The sequence below is a fragment of the Carlito syrichta genome, unplaced genomic scaffold (genome assembly GCF_000164805.1).
Source record: "Carlito syrichta isolate Samal-C Ts95f unplaced genomic scaffold, Tarsius_syrichta-2.0.1 Scaffold302386, whole genome shotgun sequence".
Classification (NCBI taxonomy): domain Eukaryota; kingdom Metazoa; phylum Chordata; class Mammalia; order Primates; family Tarsiidae; genus Carlito; species Carlito syrichta.
In genome coordinates, this window is record NW_007246482.1 from 483,682 (window position 1) to 504,238 (window position 20,557).

Below are 20,557 nucleotides of genomic sequence, written 5' to 3' on the forward strand. Positions count from 1 at the left end.
ACAATTCTTCCACCTTAGCCACCCAAAGTGCCAAATTACAGGCATGAGCCACTGGGCCCGGCTTCTGGGAGATTATTCATGAGGCAGACACTACTGTGTTTAAAAGTCTAAGACAGCATTGTCTGTAGAAGTATCATGCAACTGGGCAACTTGGCAAGACCTGGTCTCTACAATGAATCAAAAAATTAGCCAGGCATGGTGGCACATACCTATAGTCAAGGTAGTATTTGGAAGGCTGAGGCAGAAGGATCGCCTGAGCCCAGCAGGTCAAGGCTGCAGTGGCCATGAGCATGCCACTACACTCCAGTCTGGGTGACAGAGTGAGACTCCAACTCAAAAAAAAAAAAAAAGAAAAGATCATGTGAGCTACATATGTGTTTTTAAATTTTTAGGAGCCATTTAAAAAGAAAAAATGAAATTGATTTTAATGATATATTTTAGTTATCCAATATAACCAAAATATTATCATATCATCATGTAATCAATATTTCTAAATTATCAATAAGGTATTTACTATTCTTTGACCTGTACAAAGTCTTCAGACTCCAGTGCGTGTTTCATATTGACAGCACATTACAGTTCAGACTGGCTGTATTTCCAGTCCTTGGTAACCACACACAACTGGCAGCTGCTGTGCTTGCCAGTCCAGGTCTGAGGCAATCTGGTTTTCATCACCCTTGAGAGCTAGAAGAGAAGCAGCAAACAGGAGGCTGGGAGCATGTCCCTTCCACAGTCCCCTGTGAGCCTGGAACACCCCAGGAAGCTCTTGGCCTCCTGCATACTCAGATTGCAACCTCATTGACTTGACCTGGAGATTAAGGGAAAGGTGTCCTCAGAAGGTGGGGAAGGGGCAGAACCACAACTCAAATCTAGATTTTCTTTTGTGCTCCTTGTTCCCATAACTCCAGGGCGGGCATCTTGGCCAGCTCATTTCTGCATCCCTAGTACCTGGAAGAAGCTGAGAACTCAAGAGGAGTGGTTGATGCTTGTTGATCGTTAGGGAACAGGATGTTGAAATGGATGTTTCAGTCAACACACTGAGGAGGCAGCAAGATGGAGGAATAAACCACATACAACTGCATCTCAAGAAACAAAGGATAAAGACAAAATAAAATTGCTGTTGTGGTAGGTAAAAAACGATTGAATATTGGCAATTTTTGAAGGTTTCATCTGATAAGATGGCAGCTGCCTTCCAAAGAAGATGTTGGACCAGACGCAGAACTGAGGAAGGACTTGTGACTCTCGAATCCTCTCTTCCAGCTGAAGGGTATTAACAGTACAGAAGAAATTAAAGAAAGGGGAAATGATGAATTATATTTCTTAGGAAAAAGCAGGGCCATGAGTTTTTGCTTCTAAAAGGGAGAGAAGGGGAAGATGCCAAACATCTCACCTCAACTCAGTAAAGGGGTTTCAGCAGGTCAAAAAGGAGCTTGATATTTGTCACCCAAGCTGGGGAGCGAAGGTGATGGGTCCAAACCACTCCTGAGTCTGAAGTTAATGACCAGGGTATGGTGGCGCATGCCTGTAATCCCAGCACTTTGGGAGATCTAGGTGAGAGGATTGCCTGAGCTCAGGAGTTCAAGAGCAGCCTGGGCAACTTGGCAAAAATCTCATCTCTACAATTAAATATATATATAGCCGGACTTGGTGGCTCAGCCTGTAATCCCAGCACTTTGGGAGGCTGAGGCTAGTGGATTGCCTGAGCCCCATCCACTGCCTGAGGCTAGTGGATTCGAGACCCATCTGGCCAACTTGGTGAGACCTCGTCTCTACAATAAATAAATTAAAAAATTAGCTGGGCATGGTAGCGTGCGCCTGTAGTTCTGGCTACTTGGAAGGCTGAGGTGGAAGAATCAGCTGAGCCCGACAGGTCGAGGTTGTGGAGGCTGTGAGCATGCCACTGTACTCCAGCTTGGGCAGGGTGAAACTCAGACCAAAAAAAAAAAAAAAAGTCTACCTGGAATCCTGGAGGTCTTGCCCAGGAAGGAGTCTGCCAGGTCCAAGGATCTTTAAAAAGAGAGTCTGTGCACATTGGTAGGGGTACAGCCAGAGGTCAGCAGGAGGAAAGTCTCTGAAGAACTCAAAAAAGGCCAGGAGAGAAATCACCAACATTAAATATCTACCTAGGCTGGAGAGGACACAGGCTTCTTGCGACAGTACCAGACTAGAGAGAAGTCTCCCTCTTCTTTATTCCATCTGGGTTTTTTGTTGTTGTTTTTTTTTAGTTGGAGACTCACTCTGTTGTCCAGACCGGAGTGCAGTGACATGCTCACAGCCACCGCAGCCACAACCTGCTGGCCTCAGGTGATTCTTCTGCCTTTCAAGTAGCTAGAACTACAGGCATGTGTCATCACACCCGGCTAATATTTTGACATATTGTAGAGATGAGGTCTCACCAAGTTGCCTAGGCTGGTCTTGAACCCACGGGCTCAAGCAATCCTCTCACCTCAGCCTCCTAAAATGCTGGGATGATAGACCTGAGCCGCTGCACCCAAACCTATTCCGTCTGTTTTAATCCTGGAGGTTTGGGGAGTGGATGAATGGACAGAAAACTGGTGATGAGAAGCACACCTGGATAAGAAAAACAAGAATGCCCACGTCATCATCCCAGCAGATAGCAGCCTCCCCATGCTTGGCTTCAGCGGGCGGAGAGAAGTCATACCTATGAATGATCACTGACAACATGATTAATGCATTAGACTGGACATTTAAAATTATTGAATGGATTGGGTGCCATGGCTCATGCCTATAATCCCAGCACTTTGGGAGGCCAAGGTGGGTTGTTTGAGCCCAGGAGTTCAAGACCAGTCTGAACAATATAGTAAGACCTCATCTCTACAAAAAAAAAAGTCAAAAAATTAGCCAGGCATGGTGGCACCCACCTGTCGTCCCAGCAACTCAGGCAGCTGAGCCAGAAGGTTCACCTGAGTCCAGGAGGTCAAGGTTGCGGTGAGTCATGATTGTGCCACTGCACTCCAGCCTGGGTGACAGAATGAGACCCCGAAAAATAAAACAAAATAAAATTGAATGGAAACTGTGTTTTTCATTTTTAGTGATTGCAAGACTTTTTATCACCTAAAAATGATCAGAAAAATTTTGAGGCCGGCATGATATTTTTCTAGGGTCAAGGAAAAGATATTTTGACTTAGCAAGTCTAAAACAGACAGGAAAATTTTTTGTATGATCACATATCAAGAGTCCTGCATTCAACATACTGGTTGAATTATTAAAGGATGGGGCTGCAGCTGGGAAGATAATCTGGGAGTTTGTGACCTCATAATGAATGAGCAATTCCCATGGCCGGGAACCCTGTCACTTCAAGAGATGGAACCATAGCTGACTGGAAAGATTGTTCCAAGGAGGTGGTGTCCAGAGTCTAGGCAGGAAGTCAGCACCCGGCCACGCAAGGCCTGCAGGAGCTCCGGGCCCCATCCCACACCAGAAGGACACCATGCTGCAGCTTTTGTTGTATCTTTCCATCCTCCTCCTCGGCTTCTTACTGCTCCTCTGTTACTGTGTCTTTCGGGAGCAGTAGGCTCAGGTTCTTGCAGCACGGGACTGAGGCCTGATGAAAGCCTTAACCAACCTGGCCCTCCAGGTCTCTTGGACAGGGAGGGCTCTTCCTGAGCTACCCTATGGCTGGGCTATGTCCTGTTTTGGGGCCTTCACTGGCCCTCACTGGATGCTGTGGTAAATGAGACAGATGGTCTCCCCACCAGGATCAGCTACCATCCAGGTCTCAGCACCTCTCTCTCTAGTTCCCCAGCTTGGATCCAACCCCCACAGCCTCTCTGTCACTAGTTTTGCTTCTAGTTCATTTTTGTCTGGGGCTAACAGTCCTGTCTTCAGAGAAGGGATCAATGTGGGGTTCAGGTATACATGACTCAGTCCTCTGCCCTGGAGACAGGCATGAGAAGAGAGCCGACCCTCTCCCTTGAGAAACTGGGACGACTGGGCCCTGAGGAGTTAGAGTCCTAGCTGAAGACTGACAACCTCAACCAGTGCCATGGGACTTTTCTTCTATCCACAGTGGACAATCCTAAAAAGTGACCTCTTTACTAGCAAATCAGGATGGTCTTGCCTTAGCTAATTGACTTGCGTTTTCCTGAACAACAACTTTGGACCTTTCTTGATAACTAAATAACTGAGATATTTCTGGCTAATTACTTAAGCTTCTTTGGCTGGAGAACTGTAACTTTTTTGCCTGAATACTTGGGCATTCCAGATAGCGATATTCAACTTGGTTCATTATCTTTCTTCATGCTAGCTGATCTCATCTGTTCTTCAGTCTCAGGACCTTGGGTTTTCCTGACCAAGTGCAGCCGACACCCCTGGCTAATTTTCAGGGCCTTTCAGGAGAAAAATGAAGACAATCCCTGTCACAGCAACATTATGTATGACAGTGGCTGAAAGCTTAAAATGTATATTCTATTCCTTGAATTATAAAAATTTTGAATGGATATTAAATTTTATGAAATGATTACTGAAAACAATGATGATAACTACAATTTATTAAACTAGCTTACCATAAACCAACAACTATGCAAAGTACTTATGGTACTATGTTTCAATTTATTACTTTACCTATTTTTTGAATTTTTAGAAAATGTTACGTATTTATTTTTTAGAGATGGGGTCTCCCTATGTTGCTCAGGGTTGTGTACGGTGGCTATTCACGGATGCGAGCACAGCACACTACAGCCTCAAACTCCTGGGCTCAAGTGATCCTCCTGCATCTGTCTTCTGAGTAGCTGGGACTACAGGCAAGTACCATTATGCCTGGCTTTGAATTAATTATGATAAAAATACACACAACATAAAAGTTACTGTATTAACCATCTTTAAGACCAGTAGCATTAAGGGCATTCACATTGTTGAGAACCAATTTCCAGAACTCTTCCCATGTTGCAAACTGAAACTCTATATCCATTCAACAACAATTCCCCTTTTCTTCCTCCTTCCAGCCCCTGGCAGTCATCCCTTGACTTTCTGTCTCTGTGAATTTGACTACCCTAGGTACCTCATGTGAGTGGAATTGTACAATGTTTGCCTTTTTATGACTGGCTTACTTCACTCAGAATAATTCCTCATGGTCCAGTCATATTATAGTATATATCAAAATTTCCTTTCTTTTTTTTTTTTTTGAGTTGGAGTCTCACTCTGTCGCCCAGACTGGAGTACAGTGGCCGCTCCCGGCCACCACAGCCTCGACCTGCTGGGCTCCGGCGATCCTTCCGCCTCAGCCTTCCAAGTAACTGGAACTACAGGCGTGCGCCACCACGCCCGGATCATTTTGATTTATTGTAGAGATGAGGTCTCGCCAAGTTGCCCAGGCAGGTCTCAAACCCGCGGGCTCAGGCAATCCACTCACCTCAGCCTCCCAAAGGCGCGGGATTACAGGCTGAGCCACCAAGCCCGGCAATTTCCTTTCCTTTTAAAGCTAAATAATATTCCATTGCGTGTAGAGAGCACATTTTGTTTATCCGCTCACCTTTCATCTTCAGGTGCTTCCACCTTTGGCTCTTGTAAATGTTGCTATGAGCATGAGTGTACAGATATCTCTTTGAGATCGTATCTTCAATTGTTTGGGGGGTATAGATTCATAGAGGAATTGCTGGGTCTTATGGTAATTCTCTTCAAGCTTTTTCACACATCACCATACTATTTGCCATAGCAAGCTACATCATTTTGAATATTTTATCCATTTTAAAGCTGAAAAAACTGGCTGGGCATGGTAGTTTACACCTGTAATCCCAGTACTTTGGGAGGCTGAGGCGAGGGGATTGCCTGAGCCCAGGTGTTCAAGACCAGCCTGGGCAACTTGGGAGACCACGTCTCTACAATAATTAGCTGAATGTGATGGCTCATGCCTACAATTCCAGCTACTGGGAAGGCTGGGGCGGAAGTATCTCCTGAGCCCAGCAGTCTAGGCTGTGGTGGACATGAGCATGCCACTGCACTCCAGCTTGGGTGACAGAGTGAGACTCTAACTCCAAAAAAAAAAAATTGGCTGGGTGTGGTGGAGTATGCCTATAATCCCATTTTATGTAATCCCATTTAATGACTGGGAGGTAAAGGAATAAATGAGAGAAACCCATAGTCTCTGCCTTCCTCCAAACTTATAGTCTAATGTAATAGTCCATCAGTATAAAATAAGGTCGGTTCCATGAACACAAGCGCAATTTTATTAGGATATTAAGATGTCTAGTAGTACATAGCATAAGATCAAATGTGTAGTAGGTATCACAGTGTGGAAGAAGACAGTATGGGTTGAACTGTGTCCCCTAGAAAGATCAGTTGGAGTCTTAACACCTAGTATCTGTGACTGTGAACTTACTTGGAAATAGAGTCTTTGCAGATGTAATTAAGATATAAATTAAGATGAGTTCACACTGCAGTAGAGCTGGCCCTTCATCTAATCTGAGTAGTGTCCTTATAAATGAGAAGAGAGACATTCAGGGAGAAGACCACTTGACTACAGAGGCAGAGAGTGGAGTGACACAGCCACAAGCCAAGAAAGGCCAAGGATTGATGGCTACCACAAGAAGCTAGGTCAGAACAGGGGAGATTCTACCCAGAGTCTCAGAGGGAGTACGATCCTGCTGACACCTTGATCTCAGATTTCTAGCCTCCAGAATAGCAAAAGAATAAATTTCTGTCATTTTAAGCCACCCAGTTAGTGGTACTTTATTATGGCATCTCTGGAAAACTAGTATAACAACATACTCAAAGACTTTCTCTACCACATCTTAGCTGTATTAACAAGTTACTTAATTTTTCTGGACCTGTCTTTCAACTTTTGGGGATTTTGTTGTTGTTCTTATTTTTATAGAGACAAGGTTTCACCATGTTGCCCAGGCAAGGTCTTAAACTCCTGGGCACAGGCATTCCTCTTGCCTCAGCCTCCCAAAGTGCTGGGATTACAGGCATGAGCCACCATGTCTGGCTCAACTTTTTTTTTTTTTTTTTTGAGTCGGAGTCTCATTCTATCACCCAAGCTGGAGTGCAATGGCATCATTATGGCTACTGCTGCCTTGATCTGCTGGGCTCAGGTGATCCTTCTTTCTCAGCCTTCCAAGTGGCTAGGACTGCACACGTGCACCACCACACCCAGCTAATATTTTTATTTATTGTGGAGACGAGGTCTCACCATGTTGCCCAGGCTGGTTTTGAACTGCTGGGCTCAGACAATCCTCCCACCTCGGCTTCCCAAACTGCTGGGATTACAGGCATGAGCCGATATGCCCAACCTGAGCATTGTTTGCATAGTAGCATTTTTCATTCCTTTTTCCATTTCCTGCAGAATCAGGCTGTGGTAGACATCTGTTGGGCACACCCATTTCTGTTTCTGACTCCTTAGCCCAGTGTCACATAAAGGAGAGACACTCGGTTACCATGTGTTGAATGAATGAATGAAGTCTCATTGGCCCAGCAGTGCCCCATCCCTTTTTGCTGCCACTGTCTTGTCTTGATGACCAGTGGCTCCAAGTGACTGGTGGCCCCCTTTCATTCCTAGGTCCTCCTCAAGCCCCCTCCTGATTGGGCCAAGGTCCAATCTGACCTATTTGCCAGCCCCAGCCCTCTCAACACACACTCACCAGGCAAAAAAGACTCAGTCCACAAACATTCTAGCACTTGCAGAGAGCGTGTCTGCAGTTTTGTTTTTGACGTCAGCCACTGTGAAGAGACTGTTGTCTGCAGTAGCAAGGCTGTCAGAGTGCATTTGTTGCAAGAGCTCAACATACGGCCCTGTTTGCTGGAATCCCTCATTACACAGGCTAGTGTCACAGATTGGAAAGTCAATCTGGGAAAGCAAAATGCCCACAGGACCTCATGCAGCCATCAAACCTCAATGGAATGCCTTCAAAACTGGCCAGCTGGGGCAAGCTGAGGAAAAGTATCAGTCTTTAAGATGGAATGCTGGTGACGGAACTAACTTATGCTAAAAAAAAAAAAAAAAAGCATATCACTGGAAATCTTATGTAACTAAGCAAGGGGAAGGGCAGAGGCCAAGCTGAACCTTGAAGGTACACACTGGAAATGGAATTTCATCCCTCTCCTGCACCTCTGCCTCTCTGTGTATAGACTTTTGACTTTACACTGTGATTTTTTGCTTATGGTGAGGGACTTTTGCCATATTTACCCTGGGGCACAGCTCTGCCCATCTTCCACTGAAGGTAGGCAGGACAGCCACATATGGTTGTGCCAGTTGTGCACTGTACAACTCATGGGAGCACTATATACATCATAGTCTATGGCTAAGAAGCAGAGATGCTGGGGATGGATGGACGAGTTGATGATACAGAAAACACACGACTTAGAGGAAATAAAGTGTTTTCCTAGCATGCTCTTCTCTGATGCATCAGAGTGACCCTATGTTACACTGTCTAATCCTTAAACGATGGTCCTTCTAGCAACAGGGGGGCTTTCTAAGAAATTCGGCTTTGTTTTTTTGTTTGTTTTTTAAAGACAGAGTCTCGCTATGTTGCTCAGGCTGGAGTGCAGTGGCACACTCATGGTTCACTGCAGCCTCCAACTTCTGGGCTCAAGTGATCCTCCCACTTCAGCATCCTTAGTAGCTAGGACTACAGATGCACCACCAGGCTCAGAGAATATGTGAATTTTTTTTTCAAATAATCCTCCCACTTTGGCCTCCCAAAGTGCTGGGATTACAGGCATGAGCCACCACTCCTGGCCCAGAAATGTTGTTCTGAACTCCGTGATCTTTGATGCTAGAGCTCTCAATTTTCAAAATTACTTTCTGGGCCAAAGATAGGTGCTTCTATCTACCCTTGGAGCTCTGGGGAGGGCCACCCATCTTTGAGGTCCCTGATCTATCTTGTCTCTGGTGTTGGTTGGGAGGTGGTGAGCATGTGCAGATCACCCCTCAAGGTCTCTGGGCTTAGCCTGTGCTTGGGATGCTTGGCCAAGTCCCTGCTCCTTCCTGGGTGAGCTCACCTGGCAGGTCCTATCCAATGAAGGACAGAAATCCGAGCACATTTCTATTTTCTAATAAATTTTCTACTAGGTTTTAACTAATCGTTAATAAAAATTAGTCTGTTCTGCAAATAAACAGGATTCATATGACTAAAAAAAAAACTTTTAGAATTTACTGATAAAGACGCTGGGCAGGATCTTTTCTTTGTTAACTAAAAGTTTGTTTTTTTAAAAATTGTAGCATTTTCCAAATTTGGGTGTTTTTTTTGTTTGTTTTTTTTTAAGCAGGATTTATTGAGAGGACAGAAACATTCCCAGAGCGGGAGGGGATCCAAGGGAGTTGCCTCAAATTTTCTGTTTTTTTCTTAAGACAATTTGGTTAAATATTTTCTAGGAATGTTTTAATTTTACCTGTTTTACATTTTGTGGGTAAAAAGTCAAACATTGTTTTCTGACCTTTTACTCTCTGCTCCGACTGCTCTGTGTTCCTCTTCCTAAACCTGGCCATGTTGCTTTGTTAGGCTAAGCTCATTTTCTGCCACTTTACTTTCTGCTTTTGTTATTTCATTACTTTTATGTTATTGGAATCTGTTCGGTTTTCCTTTTTTTTTTTTTTTCTTTTCCTTATTTTTAAGTCCTTGAAAGCCAAGAGCAAACTGGGTCGTGCAGGACTTTTCTACCATTTAGAATTAAGTTGCTACAATGAGCATTTCTCTTTCTTCTCTTGTATCAACATTGATTATTAAATGTCACACAAAAAGATGTAGAGATACTGCCCCATTCAGTTCCCAACTTCTTCACATGCCAGCACATGCATCCACTCCCTCATCCCTTCCCCTTTTCAGCTTCCCTTCTATGAACACCTTTCCATTGCCATTCTCTATTTGATTCCTTTAAAAACCCACCAAGAGCCAGGTACAGGGATGCACTCCCATAGTCCCAACTACTGGGAGACTGAGGCAAGAAGATTCCCTGAAGCCAGAGCAGCATAGCAAGGCCCCATCTTTAAACAATAACATGAAAACCCACCAAGGCACACCATCTGCAAGAAGCCATCTTTCTTTGGAAATCCTATGAAATCATTGTATATACCTAGTGTTGCTCTTATGTATACACTCGGTTGTTAATTACTGTATGATTCACCTAGTTAGTGAACTGTTACCTTTACTGAACAGGTCCTATGCTCTATGAGCCTCAGCCATTCCTCACAGCAGTCACCTCTGCCCCGGGGAACAAACAGTCCTCAATATGCACAGCCTAGTTTTTGCCAAGAGACCAAGCTGATAAAGGCCAAGCAACAAAACAACAGCTCACAATGCCCAAGAGCCTGCAAGTTTTGGCCAAATAGAAGCTGAATGTGTGAAAATCACCACGGTTCCCCAGAATGAGGATAGATCCTCCAAACACAGAAAATGCTTTTGGCAGTTCCTCTCCTTGCACTATCAGTGATCAAGATGCAGGCAACTGATGTCAGTGGAGCATGACACTGTTGCTCTATGGGTTCTTGACTGCATCATAGGAAAGAATTTCAGAGCATTTTGCAGGGGTAGTGAAAGTACAGTTTATTATAGAGAGGAAAACATGTTCAAGAAAGAATGTGGGTACTTTAAAGAAAATAATCAGGTACATTGGTTCATGCCTATAATCCTAGTACTCTTGGAGGCCAAGGCAAGAGGATTGCTTGAGCCTGGGAGCTCAAGATCAGCCTAGACATCAACGTGAGACCTTGACTTTACAAAAAATAGAAAAATTAGCATGGCCTAGTGGCACATACCTGTAGTTCCGGCTGGCTCAGGAGGTTGAGGCAGAAGGATTGCCTGAGCTCAGGAGGTTGAGACTGTGGTGAGCCATGATCATGGCACTGCAGTCCAGCCTGGGCAACAGAGTAAGACCCTGATTCAAAAGAAAAGAAAAGGAGAGAAAAGAAAAGGACAACCCCTTGCCATTGCAAAGCTTTATATAAGTTTGTAACAATGGCTAAGTAAACTATTCTATAAACTAAGAATAGGGGCTGTAGGGTTCTGATCACAAGTCGTGATGACTGTCTCTCAACCTTTTAAGGTCACACAAATTTTTCAAATTATGAAAGTTACTGTCTAACTAGATTTGGGCTTTTCTTAGAACATAATGTCTCCATGTTTTGGGTAATTCCCTATTATTTCTGTGATTTACTGCACTGGTAGTTCCACATTCCAACCCATGAGGTGGTCAGGTCTGATATGCCCGATCATTTGGATAAAGGCTTAACCACCCTGTTTCTCAGTTACCTAAATTAGACCTGCCTAAGAAAACTTACCCAACTACATCTAAATAAACTACATGCTATGCTAACTATGCCTGTCTCACAACTGGTGGTCACTTTCAAATGCAGGCCCGGAGGGGAGCAGGGTATGAGCCTACAGGGGAGAAAGGGAGGCCAGTGGCCACTGCCAGAGCTGGAAAGAGCAGCACAGAGAGTACAGAGCCACAGCAACTGCCACCTTGGTCTCCAAAGCCCCTCAAAACCCTTGCCAAGAGGAATGAGGAAACACACTTCTGGTAAAACAAAGGGAAAATCTTGACCTTACAAAAGATCAGGACTGTAGTTGTAATAACAATAGCAACAACAACTGTGGAAATTCCTTTCCACCTCAGCTCTGTCTTCTGTACACTGAAGGTCAGTATAGTCACAAAGTAGATCATGGCAGAGGGGCTTGGGACCCAGGCATCTCTGATGCAGAAACCACCAGCTTTCTATTATAATTTGCTACCACCAAAGCTCCACAGGTGCCCCTTGGTGCCCCCAGAGAGCTCTTATTATCCAAATGTACTCTAGGGGCACCTTCTCTGCTCAGCCTGTGAAGGCATATGAGGAGGGGACAGATCAAATCCAGACAGTGGTCTAGCAGGGAGAAACTAAGACCAATGGGTCAGCATCTTCCCCTCCCCTCACTTCATGGCCCCAAACCCCAGGGAACATGCATCACTTTATGCCAACACTCTAGAGAACAGGCCACAGATTTTACTCAAGGACACTGGGAAGCAGCATCCTCCTCACATGACTATGGAACTCCGTAGAGCCTCTGAACACAGGAGACTCATCTCCAACAAGCAAGAACCTATGACTGAGCAGTTGACCTGCCCTAGCTCATAGCAGGACCCAGTAGGCACAGGGAAAGCAATAGGCATGGTCCTTGCTAGATAGTAGGCAATTCACAAATGTTCATTGATATTATTACCTGAACAAACATCGTGTTTTCTCATGAAAAAGAAAAGTGGTAACTCTAAAGACAGATAAAGGCCGGGCACAGTGGCTCATGCTTGTAATTCCAGCACTTTGGGAGGAAGAGGCGAGAGGATTACCTGAGTCCAAGGCAATTTGGCGAGCTCTCGTCTCTACCATAAATAAAAAAGTTAACCGGGTGTGGTGGTTTGCTCTTGTGGTTCCAGATACTTGGAAGGCTGCCTGAGCCCAGTAGGTCAAGGCTGCAGTGGCCGTGAGCATGCCACTGCACTCCAGCCTGGGTGACAGAGTGAGATTCCTACTTAGAAAAAAAAAAGGATACCATAGATGGTGTGCAGCAGGGTAGCCAACTCTGATCAATACATAGTTGTTCAGTGATAGATGATAAAGCTCAGGTTCATGGGAGGGTGTCATGGCTGACTCATGGCCGCTAGCATGGACCGGGCTGGGTGGCTGGGAGGAAGAAAGGTCTCAGGGTACTACTTGCTGTTGTGTGAGGCTGTGTTCATAGATCCCTTGATTGATTGAATGAATGATTATTTATTTATTTTATTACTTTTAGAGGTAGAGTATCGCTCTGTTGCCCAGGCTGGGGCACAGTGATGTAACCATAACTCACTGTAGCCTCGAACTCCTGGCCTCAACAGATCCTCACACCTCTGCTTCCCAAGTAGCTAGAACCACAGGTACACCACCATGCTTAGCTAACTTTTTTATTTTTATTGTTGTAGAGACAAGGTCTTACTATGTTGCCCAGGTTGGTTTCGAATACCTGGCCTCAAATGATCCTCTCAACTCAGTCTCCCAAAGTGTTGGGGTTACAAGTGTGAGCCACTACACCTAGCCTTCTCCCCTTTTCCTTGTCTGTTCTTTTCTTTGTCTGCCTTTATCATTGGTTCTACAGTTACTAAACACCAAACACTTGGCATAGCAAGAAGCAAGACTAAAACACAGCCTTCAAGATTCCAGGGAGAGAGGAAAAATGAGGCCAGCAAACCTAGTCATAAAAAGGAGATGCAATAAGTCTCACATCTCATCTGCCAAAGAGAGGAAGTGAGAGAATGAAGTAGAGGGAAAGGTTTCTAGGATATTGGGCCTTGGATGAGGGTGGACTCCATTCATAACTTCACAACTGATCTCTTTAGGATTCATGCTTTCTCATGCTCAAGATACAAATACAAAAAAGAATATACTTTTCCCTCCTTGGATCCCATGGCCACCTGTTTGGTGGGGGAGGCTAGAACACTGTAACTGACAATCCCAGCAAGACTGAATTGAACAGGAAGAGCAAATGCCACAAAAGAGTCAGTGTCTGTCTTAATCTGTTCGATCTGTTTTAGCAAGCATATCAGACGCTGGATAGCTTAAACAACAAACATTTCTTTTTCGCAGTTTTGGAGGCTGAGAAGTCCAAGATCAAGGCACCAGTAGATTTTGTATCTGAGGTGAACCTACTTCCTGGATTATAGACTGACAGTTGTCTTCCTACCATGTCCCCAAGTTGCAGAAGAGGTAAACAAGCTGTCTATGGATTCATAGGGACACTAATCTCCTTCACAAGTTCTTCCCTCTCATGACTTCATCTAATCTTAATTACTTCCCAAAGACCACACCACCTAATATACTCTCACATTAGGGGATAGGGTTTCAACATGTGAATTTTTGGGGGACACAAGAATTCATTCTCTAACAATTGGTATGTGACAAAATTGATCAAACTGTTCAAACATTACATGTGCTTAAAAAATATTAGTCATTTTCTGTCATTATAGTTATACCTCTCTGTGGCGTTGCTGGGAGGCATTGCAGTGATGGATATCATACTATGAAAAACATTATCAAGCTGCTTCCATGATCTTGTTGTTTTACTTTTTACATATGCTTCTGAGTGTAATCTGCTAATCTTCTTATGACTGGTTCCTTCTTTTCTTTCATGGTTTAGATTAAATGACCTTTTTCCCAGAGAGTCCCTTCCTGTCTGCCCTAGCTAAATAGGTCACCATTGTAATTGTCCTTATACCACCCTGCCCATTTCCTCTGTAGCACTTATTACGATTTTAACTTATTGCATTTTCTGACTCATTTGTTTATTATTCTCACTAGAATATGACCAACATCAAGTCAGGGATCATGTCTGTCTTCTTCATTATATTTCCAGTGCTTAGTGCAGTCCCCGATATGGAGTACTCAACAGATTTTCTGAACGGATGGGAGTCTAGATGAATGGACTCATGAAAAAATGAATGGATGGATAGATGTATGGATGAATGAATGGATGAGTGAATGGATGGATATTTGAATGGATGGGAGAACTAATGACCCAATGAAAGGATTAGTGAATGATTAGATGGGTGAAGAAACTGATGCTCCACGTAAATTTTCTGTTTAAGTGGATGGGTGGGTGGGTAGGTGGCTGTATTGACGGGGGACGAAGGGGTGCTTGGTTGGATGGATGGAAGCTTGGATGAAGGGCATCAGTGGCCGGTCGGCATTTCAGTCCCGCTCCGCCAGGAGGCGGTGCAGGCCCGCTCGCGCAGGTTCGGCGGGCGGAGGCGCCACTCTAGCCGCGCGCGCAGCCGCATTTCCGCCGCGCTGAGGCGTGGTAGTGCTTCCCGGGGGCGTGGCCGTGGTCCTGCGTCTCTCTTCGCCTTCCGGCGCCGCCGTGAGCCCCGGCGCCCTGGAAGAGCTACTGATCCGCGGCAGTAGTGGCGTCATCTGCGCGGGCACCCCCGGCGGCCTCCAAGGCAGGTGCTGCGTCCCTTCTCCTCTGACAAAAGGGGAAACTGAGGCACGAGGGGGCGAGGAGAGCCGGCCGGAGCCCAGGCCCGGCCCTCGGTGCGGTGCTTCGTCCTCTCCGCCGCGTCTGCAGGGTGAGCAGCGTCCTCGGCCGCTGCTGCGCTGAGCCAGACGGTGCGGGCGACCTCCCTGTCCGCCCCGCCTCCCTGCGGGGGCCTGCCACGCTGTGTCCGGCCGGGCCTTAAACCGGACTGGGGGACGCCAGAGTCCCGTGACCTTCACGCCCGGTCTCCGTCCTGGCATGGGAAGCCCCAGAGGCACGTGTCGGTTGCCCGTTCAGTGTCAGTCATGGTGCCACGTCCTTAGGACCGTCTCCTCGTTTCCCGTCAGTGATCTTTAAAAGTGAGCGTTAAGACCTCCATCTTACAGGTCAGTTGGCTGAGGGTTACATCGAGGACTCGCCCGGGGCCTGGAGGGCCAGAGCTTAGTCTTCTGTCCCAGCCTCGCACTGAAGCTCCTTCCCCTGTTTTCCCTGCCTGGGCCTTTGGGGGGGGGCGCGGCCCTCCTGGAAAGGGATGACAGCTCTCTCTCTGGTTCCCACCAGCCGGCGCCCCCTTCTCTCCTGCAGCCCTCTGACCTGCACCCCGTGATGGGCTCCCACTGTCTGGAGGGTGAGGATGTCCCTGGGTAAGTGCTGCTCCTGGGTACCTTGGGGAGCCCCCGGAGGGGGTGGTCAGGAGCTCAGCGGGTTCTGAGTTCTGAGAACTGTGGCAAGCCCCGGGTTACAAGGAAGCCAGCAGGAGATGGCGTGTAGGCCTTGCGAGTCAGATCCTGGCTGAGGGCCTTCATACGCCTGAGCCTGTCTTTCTGTAAGGTGGGGAAACCGCATAAGCTCTATAGGACAGAGACCTTGACTGTTCATCTTGGTTTTGAGCCCACGGTGCCTGGCTCTATGTAGACACTCTGTGTTTGTGGGATGCATGAGCAACTGTGGTGATTTTACTGGAAGTTGGTCTTCCTGTGGACTCTTGATGGGGGAAGATGGGGTCTTTATACTGTCTTCGGTGATGACAGTACTCAGCGTCCTGGGCTTGGCGCTTGGAACGTCTACAGGCTGCTAGCTTTGGCTTTCGTCCCTTGCTCACTTTCTGTCCTTTTCTGCCTCTGTATTCATGATCATGGGCTGCCCATATCCTGGTCATTGGCAGTGCAGACAGAGAAAATGAGGAAAGGCTTGCCCCATGCTTGGAGAGTCCACATCCTCACCTTCAGTTCCGGAACCTTTCCTACACTCCTGCTTCTCAACTCTGGATGCACCTAGGCCTCTGGGACATAGGGGCTGCCATGTGTGTTACTGTCATTATTGAGGCTTTCACTTCTTGCTCCTTGCTGTTGAGAAGCCAGGCTCTGTGTGCTGCATCAGTTCTCCCTCGACCAGTAGAGTCGCCACCAGTTGGCCATGGCACACTCCTGTAAACCTGGCTTTGACATCCTTTTCAGCCCATTGCCCATTGACTACAGATTAATCAGCATTGGCCATCTGCTGTGGACCATCCAGTGTCTCCCTCTTTAGAATTAACTACTTTTTCATAAGGAAACAGTGCTCAGGAAATAATGATAGCCAACACTTGTAGAATGCTTACTAGTAAATACTGTGCTAAGCCGTTTCCTGATGCCTACCATGCCTCACTGTGAGCAGGGATGAGCTGGGTGCTCATTCAAGGCTTCTTGTGTGTTGCAGATGAGTCTAATGTGTGCAGAGATGTCATGGGCGTTGTCAAGAATATTCTAGACCCTGGTGTCCTTAAGGTAAGAACTCTGGTCCATTCGGGAACACTAATGGCCCGATGGAAGGATAAATGAATTAGATGGGTGAGGGAGCTGATGGTCCATATATACTTTCTGGGTAAATGAATGGGAAGATGTATTGATGGTGGATGAAAAAATGCCACCCTGGTTCTTTGCATCTAGTAGAGTCCTGTGTGTGTTCCCAGGGGTTTTGGTGTTAATGTAGGGCAGTGGAGAGGTGACATGAGGTGGCTTCATGGCTTCCCAGATCCACTGCCTACCACAGCCAACCTAGATCAGCTCTGGACCTTCGTGTACCTTCAGTGGCTGCTGTAGGGAAGAACCTCCACGGTCTTACTTGGGAAATGAAAGTTCTCTGTAGTATCTGCTCTTCTTCCTGGGCATGGGCAGCGGCAAGTTGTAAAGGAAAATGGGAGGATCTAGGCCTCATAGATGCCAGTCTCTGGCTTTGAATCCCCTTCTGCCATTATCCCCAGCCAATAACTGAATCAGAACCTAATTTCCTTCACTTGAAAAAGTTATGACAGAGGTGGCATTTGTGGTACTTAGTGGTTTGTATCATCACCAACCCTATTTTCCACTGTTTTTGCCCCACATGACCTCTCTTTGATTCCTCATGGCAGGGAGTTTCTGTGGGGCTTGTGCAGGAAAGAAAGGCAGCTCCCGGGTCTTGTGCTTGACTGGGTTATTTTTGTAGACTTAGCCTGTTCCACAGGCTGCTGGCATCTGCTTCTCTTCCTGGATCTCTTTCTGCCCTTGTGTGCACCTGCATTCAAAATGATCATGGGCTGCCTGTGCTCTGGTCATCGATAATGCAGGGAGAGAAATTGCTGAAAGCCGTTTCCCGTGTTTGGAGGGCTCCACCTGTCCCTTTCAAATGCTGGCGCTTTCACACATGCTTTCTCGTTACCAGCACATTCTGGTCTCAGGTATGGCAGGCTGCGTGGGTGAGTCAGTGTTGGGAGGTATGTCACCTCAGCCTCCTGTTAGCAGGGACCAGGCTACGTCTAGGTTTAGGTACTTTAGGTGGTGGAAAGAGCTGGAATAAATTATGCTTAATGAATAAGTGCAGTGGTGGGTGATAGGTAACCATTGCCATAAGATTTTCAAAGAGAAGTGGCCTTGTGGAGATGGTGGGCCTAGGCAGCTTTTGAAGGAGATGGGCAGTAGGAAGTGTTCCAGGGCACTAACAACTGGAGGGAGGCCTTTGAGGCCGGGGGGTGTGGAGGAAGAGCTCCCTGTCCCACAGGGGAGACATTTGTGCCAGGAAGTAATGACAGCATGGAGGAATGGCTGCTGGCTGGTCCCTGGCTCCCAGCAAGGCGCCATGAGACCTCAGCAGGAAGAACCCTGAGAGCTAGCTTTGTGGCTGTCTCTCTGCCAGTTATACCTCTGCACAGTTTCCCTGCAAGGGGCTGTTTTAGACTTTGAAGACAGCTTTTATTGTGACTTTGCTGGAGCATTGAGATTCCTTTTTGAGACGGATTTGGTGTCAAAAATACTGACAGCTCATACTTGATTAATTGGAGACTTAAAGAAAGATATCATAGCATTGGAACTAAGTGCTTGTAGTAATCTCCTGCTCTGTGGCCTCTCATCACTCCAGGGTTGCTGCCTTGGACCTGGAGATTGTTGAAGGAAGCCCTAAGGAATGGAGGCAGTGACCCTCTCAGAATGATGACCTGGGGTGCCCGCCCACCCCCTAGCCCCCCAGGCCTTTCATGGTGAGTTTGTGCCAAGAGGCTAAGTTGGCCTGTGTTTCTGAGATGGGAATTCCAAGCCACTGCCTCATTTGTCTTCTTTGGATTTGGGGGCTGATCACGGACACTGGCATAACAGAGAGTGACAAGGGATGTTGCCGTATAATGCATTGCCAGACCTTTTCATTCCTGTTGCCTCAGAACAACACGGATCAACTTTTCCTCTGTGTGAGGACAGAGAGAAAGCCCTGTGACTCTGGAGACTTGGAGTCCAGAATTGGAGCCTCTTCAACTGACTCTGCCCTGCCCAGCAGAATGCCATGATCCAGGAAGACTGATTCTCTTTCATCTAGGCCAGGTCATCCAGTGGCCAGCCTTCGTGTCCTCTTCCTCCTGCTGGTATGACTTCTGGAAACCAAAAGTTTGTTCCTGTTGCAGTTTTCTGCATTGTGCACCATTGTCCTCACCCACCTCAATAAATCTTGAAACATGCCCTGCTGCTCATTCTTTGTTTTGTTGTTGTTGTTGGAGTAGCAATATTTCCTTGTGTCAGCAAGACTGAGCATAGAGAAAACAATCACAAGGGCAGGTCTTCTGGTTCTTGCTCATTGAGATATCCCACCTGACACCTCCAAGGCTTGACTTAGGGAATGTGAGGTGGGAACTAGGGTTGACCTGTCCCAGGTGTGTCTGGGGGGTCTCATTTAGGGAGAGGGGAACTGTTAGAGTTGAGTTGACTAGGGACCATTTGGGCCAAGGCTGTGGATGGGAGGATGGTGATGGGGTGAGTTAGAGATGGAGGCGGGTGCTGAAGTCATTGTGGAAGGAGAGAGTGCCCTTAGCTCAGATGTGAGGGTACAAGGTCGGTTTAGGAAGCTGATTCTGAGCAGAGGTGAGAAGTACATGAGGAGTGGCCACCCTTGGACAGCGTGGAAGTATACCAGGCAAATGCCTGTCATTGGGGTTTGTTACCATGAGGTAGATTTGATCTTTGGGGGCTACATTCAGTAGCAGTGACCCCAGTGATATTGCCTCATTTTTAGGTATGGTCCATTAGAGGAATGCCCCCAAAGGCCGTGGTAGGAAGGGGGGGAGTCAGTTGATCCCACTCCTTTCACTGAAATGAAGTGTGAGATTGCTGGGAGTGGAGGACGGAGTCTCAGGGCTGTAGAGGCATGATCATTCACTGGGGCTCACTCCATGGTCACCAAATGTCCTTCCTGAAAAACTAGGCTGGTTGATTTGTGGCAGGTCCCCTCATTTATCACCCTTTTTCCTTGTGTTCTAGTGTAGTGACTGGATGTGAAGGTCAGCGCAGCACTTGGCACATAGTGAGTGCTCAGGAAAGGATAGCCCCTCTCAATTTTAACTTGCTTTCAGATTGTAGTAGACACCCCAGTTAAGTGCTCAGTGTTCCTGTGTATCACCGCCTGTGGGTGGGTACATGTCCTCATCACTGGCCTAGCCTCTTAGGTCTCCCTTCCCCTGCCCTCTGCCACTCTGGCGCCACCCATCCTCAACCTCCAGGTTAGACTCCCCATTCTCTGGAGGAGACATGCAGGGCCTTCACAATGCCCATGGCCTGCCGGTCCACCCTCATCTCACAGACACCCTGGGCCCAGCCACACTGCTGTTCCTGAACATTCTTTTCCTGGCCTATCTGCCTGGAATGCAGCTTCCACTCAGACTCAGCTGACTCAGCTTGTGTCACTTCCTTCAGGAAGCCTTCGTTGGCTAAACTTCCACCCAGACTGGACTTATCGCCTGTCCTATCATATCAAATATCAATTATGTGCAGGCACAATTCTAGGAAACAAAACAGGCAACAGAACAAATGCCTGCCGAATAAATACTTACACTTTAAAGGATAGGGAGATACCATAAACAAAGTATTAAAATATGTGGAATGCTGCCGGGCTCGGTGGCTCAGCCTGTAATCCCGCACTTTGGGAGGCTGAGGTGAGTGGATTGCCTGAGCCCACGGGTCCGAGAGCCGCCTGGACAATTTGGCGAGACCTCATCTCTACGATAAATCAAAAAATTAGCAGGGCGTGGTAGCACTCACCTGTAGTTCCAGCTGCTTGTAAGGCTGAGGCGGAAGGATCACCAGAGCCCAGCAGGTCGAGGCTGCGGTGGCCGAGAGTGTGCCACT